We start from the raw sequence: 7,609 nt of genomic DNA, 5'->3' as shown, positions 1-7,609 counted from the left end.
GGTTCAAATCCCGGACGAGCCCACTTTTATTTTATTTACGATCAGTCGGCATGTGAATAAATATTTATATAAAAACGAAGATCATTATTCTCTTTTTCCATTATGTAACTTTTCCCTTCTCAGCACAGACGCGACCAAAGATGCCCACTTCTTTCTTCTCGTTTTTCAAGCCAGTCAAGTTGTTGCGATACTGTAAACGTGTCACAAATGTTAAATTACCTCGGCTCGTTGGTCTATCATTCTGCTTCCGGCTTCCGAGCTCAACGGATCGTGGGATCATGGGCTCCAGTGGAGCGGCAATTTGACCGAGGAATATAAGGGCTACCAGATTATTTTGCCATGACTACCAACAGGACGCATCGTTCTAAATACGGCGTTTTTGCACGGTGACGCTCGTGTTCGCCCGTTCCGTGTAGAAGATTTTCGGGACGCGCTTAAGCTGTTGGTATGCTCTCGGGCGTCGTCGCCCTGGGAGAGTACGAAATCAACCATGTGTGGGCGGTGACGATGAACACAGACGAAGCTTCCAAAAAGCTGGCTGCGCTGAAAGAGCTGCAGGTGAACGGGCGTCGCTACATAGTAATCGACCCGAAGGAACAACAGGCGAAGATGCATCTCCAGTGGCTTCTGCATGGAGTGGAAGACGAGGACGTGAAGACGGCGCAGGCCTCCTTTGGCAAAGTGACCGAAGTGACCCGCGAGCGCTGGCGAGTGGATGGCGTCTCCGACAAGGGCTCGACGACTCGAGCAGTGCTACTGCAGCTGAAGACTGGGATGAAGATTGACGACTTGCCCCACCAGATCCACGTTGCCGGTGAGCTCCCGCTTGTGGTTTCACCGGGTCGCCCTACGCAGTGTCTGCGCTGTAAGGGTTCTGGCCACGTTCGACGAGAATGTAAGGTTCCCCGTTGCTCCAGATGCAGGCTTTTCGGCCACGTCGACGTGGACTGTGTACGCTCTTACGCAGTAGTCGCGGGTTCGATGGAGAGCGAGCCGTTGACATCAGACCACGTGACGGACGTCATCGAGGCGGAGGACGCGGCCAAGGGAGACGGAAGCGGCAACGAGGTGGCAGAGACGAGCGGGACGACCACCCCGACGAAAGGAGGACAGGATGTCCCTCCCCCCAAGGAGCCTGCCGCAACACTCGAGAGCATGACTGAGGGCCCGGCAGAAAACGAGAGCCACCAGCAAGATGCTGACGCTACGCAGGCAGCGGAAGACAACACGACCCCTACCCACGGCCGCGTCGAAGGCGTCTCGGCACCCTTCAAGAGGTCCCTGCAGCAGGATGAGAAAGCCGACGGAAAGGTCGGCGGTGACTCTGAGGCTCCATCTGCTAAGGCACTGTCCGGAAGGCGCTCGACCCTCAAGCCTAAGCCGAACCTGGAGGTCGACCATAGGCCCGCCGCCAAGCCGACCCCGGACGAACTCGACCGACGGCCACCGGATGGCCTGCTAGACGTTTAGGTGAGCACCATGCTCCGGGCCTTCTCCCTTCCTTTTTGAATCAGATTCAGTAATGACCTACGTACATGACCAATGCCTTGGCAGCGCAAGCACTGCATTGGCCGGCCAGGCACAACGACTAGGGCCAGTTCACCAGCGACCCTGATCTGGTGCGGGAGGTCTTCCAGCTTTAAACCGCTCTTGAGCTTGAGCAACACGGCCCGGGTGGTCGTCCCCTTGTCGCTGATTCCTTGAACCTGCCATCGCTCTCGGGTGACCTGGACGACCTTTCTAAAGGCCGCGAGCGCCGTTCTCACATCTTCATCGGCCACACCATGTATCAGCCAGTGAAGACGCAGCAGCACCTGCTTGTCTTGAGGGTCGACCGCGATGCAGCGCCGCCCCTTTACCTTGAGCTCCTTGATGTCCAGCAGCCGTTTTGTGGCGTCGGCGTTGTTCATGTTTACAGCCCAGACGTGGTTGATCTGGTAGGCCCAAAGGGCCAGCACCTCCGGCAGCACTCCTGTTGGGCCAAGAGCGTCCCGAAAATCCTCAGCTCGGTAGGGTCTAGCTCGCACGTCGCCGTGCAAAAATACGGTGTTTAGAGCAACGCGTCCCTTTGGCAGGGGAGGCAAAATAATCTGATATTCTGTGTCGTGTTCCCCGTTCACCCTGTTTTCGCGGCCAACGAGGGCCACTGTCACCGCTCCACTGGAGCCCATGATTCTGCTGACCGCTCACCTCGGCTGCCGGAAGCAGAATGCCCCTAGACCAACGAGCCGAGGTCACTTAATATTTGCGACACGTTTACAGTAGCGCAACAACTTGGCTCGCTTGAAAAACGAGGAGAAAGAAGTGGGCATCTTTAGTCGCGTCTGTGCTGAGAAGAGAAAAGTAACATAATGGAAAAAGAGAACAATCATCTTCGTTTTTATATAAATATTTATTCACATGCCGACTGATCGCAAATAAAAATAAAAGTGGGCTCGTCCGGGATTTGAACCCGGGACCTCTCGCACCCAAAGCGAGAATCATACCCCTAGACCAACGAGCCGAGGTAACTTAGCATTTGTGACACGTTTACAGAATCGCATAACTTGGCTGGCTTGAAAAACGAGGAGAAAGAAGTGGGCATCTTTGGTCGCGTCTGTGCTGAAAAGAGAAAAGTAACATAATGGAAAAAGAGAATAATGATCTTCGTTTTTATATAAATATTTATTCACATGCCGACTGATCGTAAATAAAAATAAAAGCGGGCTCGTCCGGGATTTGAACCCGGGACCTCTCGCACCCAAAGCGAGAATCATACCCCTAGACCAACGAGCCGAGGTAATTTAACATTTGTGACACGTTTACAGTATCGCAACAACTTGGCTGGCTTGAAAAACGAGGAGAAAGAAGTGGGCATCTTTGGTCGCGTCTGTGCTGAGAAGAGAAAAGTTACATAATGGAAAAAGAGAATAATGATCTTCGTTTTTATATAAATATTTATTCACATGCCGACTGATCGTAAATAAAAATAAAAGCGGGCTCGTCCGGGATTTGAACCCGGGACCTCTCGCACCCAAAGCGAGAATCATACCCCTAGACCAACGAGCCGAGGTAATTTAACATTTGTGACACGTTTACAGTATCGCAACAACTTGGCTGGCTTGAAAAACGAGGAGAAAGAAGTGGGCATCTTTGGTCGCGTCTGTGCTGAAAAGAGAAAAGTTACATAATGGAAAAAGAGAACAATGATCTTCGTTTTTATATAAATATTTATTCACATGCCGACTGATCGTAAATAAAAATAAAAGCGGGCTCGTCCGGGATTTGAACCCGGGACCTCTCGCACCCAAAGCGAGAATCATACCCCTAGACCAACGAGCCGAGGTAACTTAGCATTTGTGACACGTTTACAGAATCGCATAACTTGGCTGGCTTGAAAAACGAGGAGAAAGAAGTGGGCATCTTTGGTCGCGTCTGTGCTGAAAAGAGAAAAGTAACATAATGGAAAAAGAGAATAATGATCTTCGTTTTTATATAAATATTTATTCACATGCCGACTGATCGTAAATAAAAATAAAAGCGGGCTCGTCCGGGATTTGAACCCGGGACCTCTCGCACCCAAAGCGAGAATCATACCCCTAGACCAACGAGCCGAGGTAACTTAGCATTTGTGACACGTTTACAGAATCGCATAACTTGGCTGGCTTGAAAAACGAGGAGAAAGAAGTGGGCATCTTTGGTCGCGTCTGTGCTGAAAAGAGAAAAGTAACATAATGGAAAAAGAGAACAATGATCTTCGTTTTTATATAAATATTTATTCACATGCCGACTGATCGTAAATAAAAATAAAAGCGGGCTCGTCCGGGATTTGAACCCGGGACCTCTCGCACCCAAAGCGAGAATTTTTTTTTTTTTTTTATTTATTTATTGCCGGTCTTTGACAATGTACAATGCACATGGTATAGAAACAGACATCACAAAAAGAACACCTACAGAACATACTGAAAAACATGAAAGCCATCAGCCCAACATGGACTGGCGTTGTCAAACTAAAATTCTTTTAAAGCTGTCAGAGGTTCTATCCTCGACAGCCAATCGGGTACAATATCTTGCATTTTCTTAATTTCAATGAAACGAGACATACTTTCTCGAAAATAAATACGAGCAGGCCTAGCATCTGGGTCGCAATGGTACCCTGCCATTCGTGCCCGCCATAAACAGTGGAGGCCATTGAGCATAATTAGGTCGTATGGAACCCCGTCCTCATTGTCAATCGGTAAGTACCTGATCCCATGCGGATTCAACGGAAACTCCTTCTTGATTGTCCGTTTTAGGACGTCCCAGAAGTACACCCCTTCCCAGCAATGCAAAAACACATGATCTACAGTTTCAGGTTGCTTGCAAATCAAGCAGTGTGGGCCCCATGGTACAAGGAAGCCGCGTTCTTCCATGAACGTCTTCACTGACAGTGTTCCTGTGTGTAGCCTAAAAAGAATGTTTTTGCCCCAGTAGGCACCTCCATTCTTTTCACCCGTTTAAGGACATCCTGTCCTGGTCCTCCACTGTATATCGCTCTGTACAATGGCACTGGAAAAATAATATCGCATACATCTTTATATAATGTCTTTCTTTTCACGGCAGATAAATAATCGAAAGAAAAACGCACAGAAAGAAAGCGCACACTGTCGACTACCTCTTTAAGATAGCCGCGAATCGTTCCTGGCATACTATTGGTACTAACAATGAGCGCCGGCAGCGCAGCTCTTAATCTGAGCTGTAATACCGTACGCAGAAAAGGATCACGCACATCTCGAAAAAACAAAAATCTATTGACAAGTTGTCGTACAAAAAGATGCGCCAAGCCCAGGCCACCTACCTTCACCCGCCTGAACAGATTTGTTCGGCTACATCTTTCCCAGTTAGAGTCCCAGATAAAAACGGCGAACACTCTGTGCAATCTTTGCACATTTACCCTTGAACAAAACAACGTCTGCATGACGTACCACAACTTCGTAATGAAAAACAAATTACATACAGTTGCCCTTGCGAAAATGGACAGGTTGATGCCTTTCCACCTGTCTGCTTTTTCTTTTGTTTCTTTTATTTGGTTCGTCCAGTATTCCTCGCTCTGTTTGTAGCTATCCAAGGGAACACCGAGATACTTGGTAGGGGTTTTCACCCAGCTCACATTCGCAAAGTTGTCCGGGGCCGAGGACCACTCTCCGTGCCACAAACCGAGGGACTTACCCCAGTTCACTTTACTGCCCGTTACATCACAAAACTGTTTCACCACGCGTATTGTTTCCGTTACGCTTTCTCTGTTTGTACAACACACGGCGATATCATCTGCATATGCCAGGAGCTTGACTTCTGCGGCTGCCAAGCTATAACCGCGTATTTGATCGTTCTCAGTTATCGCCAAACACATCGTTTCAATGTAAACTGCAAACAAAAGAGGACTGAGGGGGCAGCCTTGACGCACAGAACGCATGACGTTAATGGGGGCCCCCAATGATTTATTCACAATTAAACGTGTTGTGCAGTTCTGATACGCCAATGCCACTCCCTCAGTGATGATGGCACCTACATTAACGTGATCCAGAATGGCAAACAAAATATCATGAGACACACAGTCAAAAGCTTTCTCTAGGTCAAGCTGGAGCACTGCGACGCCATCGTAAGTGAGGTCACAGCACTCGAGCACGCACCGCATCGTGTGAATATTCGAAAAAATTGACCTCCCTTTGATCCCACACGTTTGGTGGTCTGCGACGATTTCTTTGATGACGCTTTGAAGTCTGGCTGCCAAAACCTTCATGAAAATCTTATAGTCGACATTGGTTAAAGATATCGGCCTATAAGATGTCACGAGCCTAAGTTTCTCCGCTTTGTCACTCTTAGGTATCAAGATGGTATGCGCTTTACCAAAAGAAGGCGGCAAAGCTTTGTTCACATACGCGTCGTTAAACAGGCCTGTTAGCAGGGGCGAAAGTTCTTTCTTGAAGGCTTTATAAAAACAAGCGCTCAGACCGTCAGGTCCAGGTGATTTGCCATTGTTCAAATCATTTATTGCTTTTACGACTTCGTGTTCTCTTATAGTCCCTTCTAATCGGTCCTTCGTGTCGTCACTCAATCGCGGCATGCGACTGAGAAAGACCCTTTTGAACTCATCTACATTAGCTTCTTGATATGCAAACAGTGACTGGTAATACTCTAAAAACGCTCGGCCTATGCTCTTATTATCTTCGACTAGTGTGCCATTCCACGAGATCTTATCGACATGATTACGTCGACCATGTGCTTTTTCAAGTCCTAGTGCCCTTTTGGTGGGCGTCTCTCCCGCTACTAATGCGTTTGCTCTTGCTCGCACAATCGCACCTTGATAGCGTTCTTTGTCCAACTGTTCGATTTTTTCTTTGATGGTTCGCATATCTTGCTTATACGCCCCTGGCTCTTCGCACTCCAGCGCTATCAGCTGATTAAGTATCTTTCGTAAGTCTCGTTCTTTCATTTCCCTCTCAAACTTTAAGCAGCTCGACCTTTCTATTGCTTTCATTTTTACCTTTTGTTTGAACCATTCCCATTTCTCTGCTATGGTTTCAGTACTTTCATCGCATACTTCCATAACGGCCTCATGTATTGCCTCTACAAATGGCTCGTCTTTTAGTAGTAAGGCATTCATTTTCCATAGTTCCCAGTTAAAAGATGATTCCTTCTTCTTCATACCTATGTGACACTTCACCAAGCAGTGATCTGAGAACGACACAGGTGCGACAGAATAACTGTGACACATTGGAATCATGTCTTGTGACATGTACAAGCGGTCTAACCGCGCATGACTACTGCCTTGAAATCGTGTATACATCACCTCCCGCTCCCCCTCCAGACAGTCACATACATCGTCCAATTCACTATCACTAATCAACTTGGAAAGTATGTGACTGCTTTTATCTCGAATACCGGCATTATTGGATCGATCCCGAGCCCTCAAAACACAGTTGAAATCCCCCAACAAAATCATGCACTTATCACGGCTAATGTACTGAAAAAGATTCGAAAAAAATACAGCACGCTCTTCTACAACATTTGGCGCATATATGCACATAACTCTGAATTCGACTCCACCACAAACAAAGTCGCAAACGACCATTCTTCCCGTCTGACATGAAAATACACTTTCAACCACAAGGTCGGGTAACTTCTTAATAAACAGGACGCATCCCGCTGACGTCCCTACCGCGTGGCTCACCACCGCATAATATCTGGTCGTGAAACGCCTCACCATGCTCCCGGTCTCCTCCTCCCCGTCTACCTTGGTCTCCTGGACAGCTAGAACGTCTATGTCTTGGTCAGTGGCCAACCGTAGGACTTGACTCTGCCTACGCCTAGCTGCCAGCCCTCTAACGTTTAGAGTTGCAATACTGAGTGACGGATTAGGAGCCATGATGAACTAGAGAATGAGGTAGGCCCGGAGCATGGTGCTTACCCCTCACGACCAGCCGTCGGCTAGCCGTCTCCGGGACCGCCCGGTTTCTCGTCGTTGTTTGTCTGCTGGGCTTGGTCCCCAGGCTTTCTGTCGGACGGAACGTTCGGCTTTGGTTTGAAGCTCGAGCGCCTCCCAAGAGGCGATTTCGCCGGCGGCCCATCACTGGAGCTGGTTGCCGCGTTG

The 7,609-nt window shown here is 48.4% G+C and overlaps 5 non-coding genes across 5 annotated transcripts; all 5 read right to left on the bottom strand.

Moving 5' to 3' along the window:
• Positions 1-2,431: 2,431 nt before the first annotated feature.
• On the bottom strand, positions 2,432-2,503 carry Trnap-ugg (transfer RNA proline (anticodon UGG)). Its single transcript has one exon. It is a non-coding gene; the product is annotated as a tRNA-Pro (tRNA).
• A 200-nt stretch (positions 2,504-2,703) lies between these two features.
• On the bottom strand, positions 2,704-2,775 carry Trnap-ugg (transfer RNA proline (anticodon UGG)). Its single transcript has one exon. It is a non-coding gene; the product is annotated as a tRNA-Pro (tRNA).
• A 201-nt stretch (positions 2,776-2,976) lies between these two features.
• Positions 2,977-3,048, bottom strand: Trnap-ugg (transfer RNA proline (anticodon UGG)). Its single transcript has one exon. It is a non-coding gene; the product is annotated as a tRNA-Pro (tRNA).
• Positions 3,049-3,249: 201 nt separating this feature from the next.
• On the bottom strand, positions 3,250-3,321 carry Trnap-ugg (transfer RNA proline (anticodon UGG)). The gene has a single exon. It is a non-coding gene; the product is annotated as a tRNA-Pro (tRNA).
• Positions 3,322-3,521: 200 nt separating this feature from the next.
• Positions 3,522-3,593, bottom strand: Trnap-ugg (transfer RNA proline (anticodon UGG)). The gene has a single exon. It is a non-coding gene; the product is annotated as a tRNA-Pro (tRNA).
• Between the last annotated feature and the right edge of the window lie 4,016 nt (positions 3,594-7,609).

Source organism: Dermacentor silvarum, chromosome 1 (genome assembly GCF_013339745.2).
Source record: "Dermacentor silvarum isolate Dsil-2018 chromosome 1, BIME_Dsil_1.4, whole genome shotgun sequence".
In the NCBI taxonomy this organism is placed as follows: Eukaryota; Metazoa; Arthropoda; class Arachnida; order Ixodida; family Ixodidae; genus Dermacentor; species Dermacentor silvarum.
The sequence above is the reverse complement of the archived record's forward strand: the minus strand, read 5'-3'. Positions and strand labels throughout refer to the sequence as shown.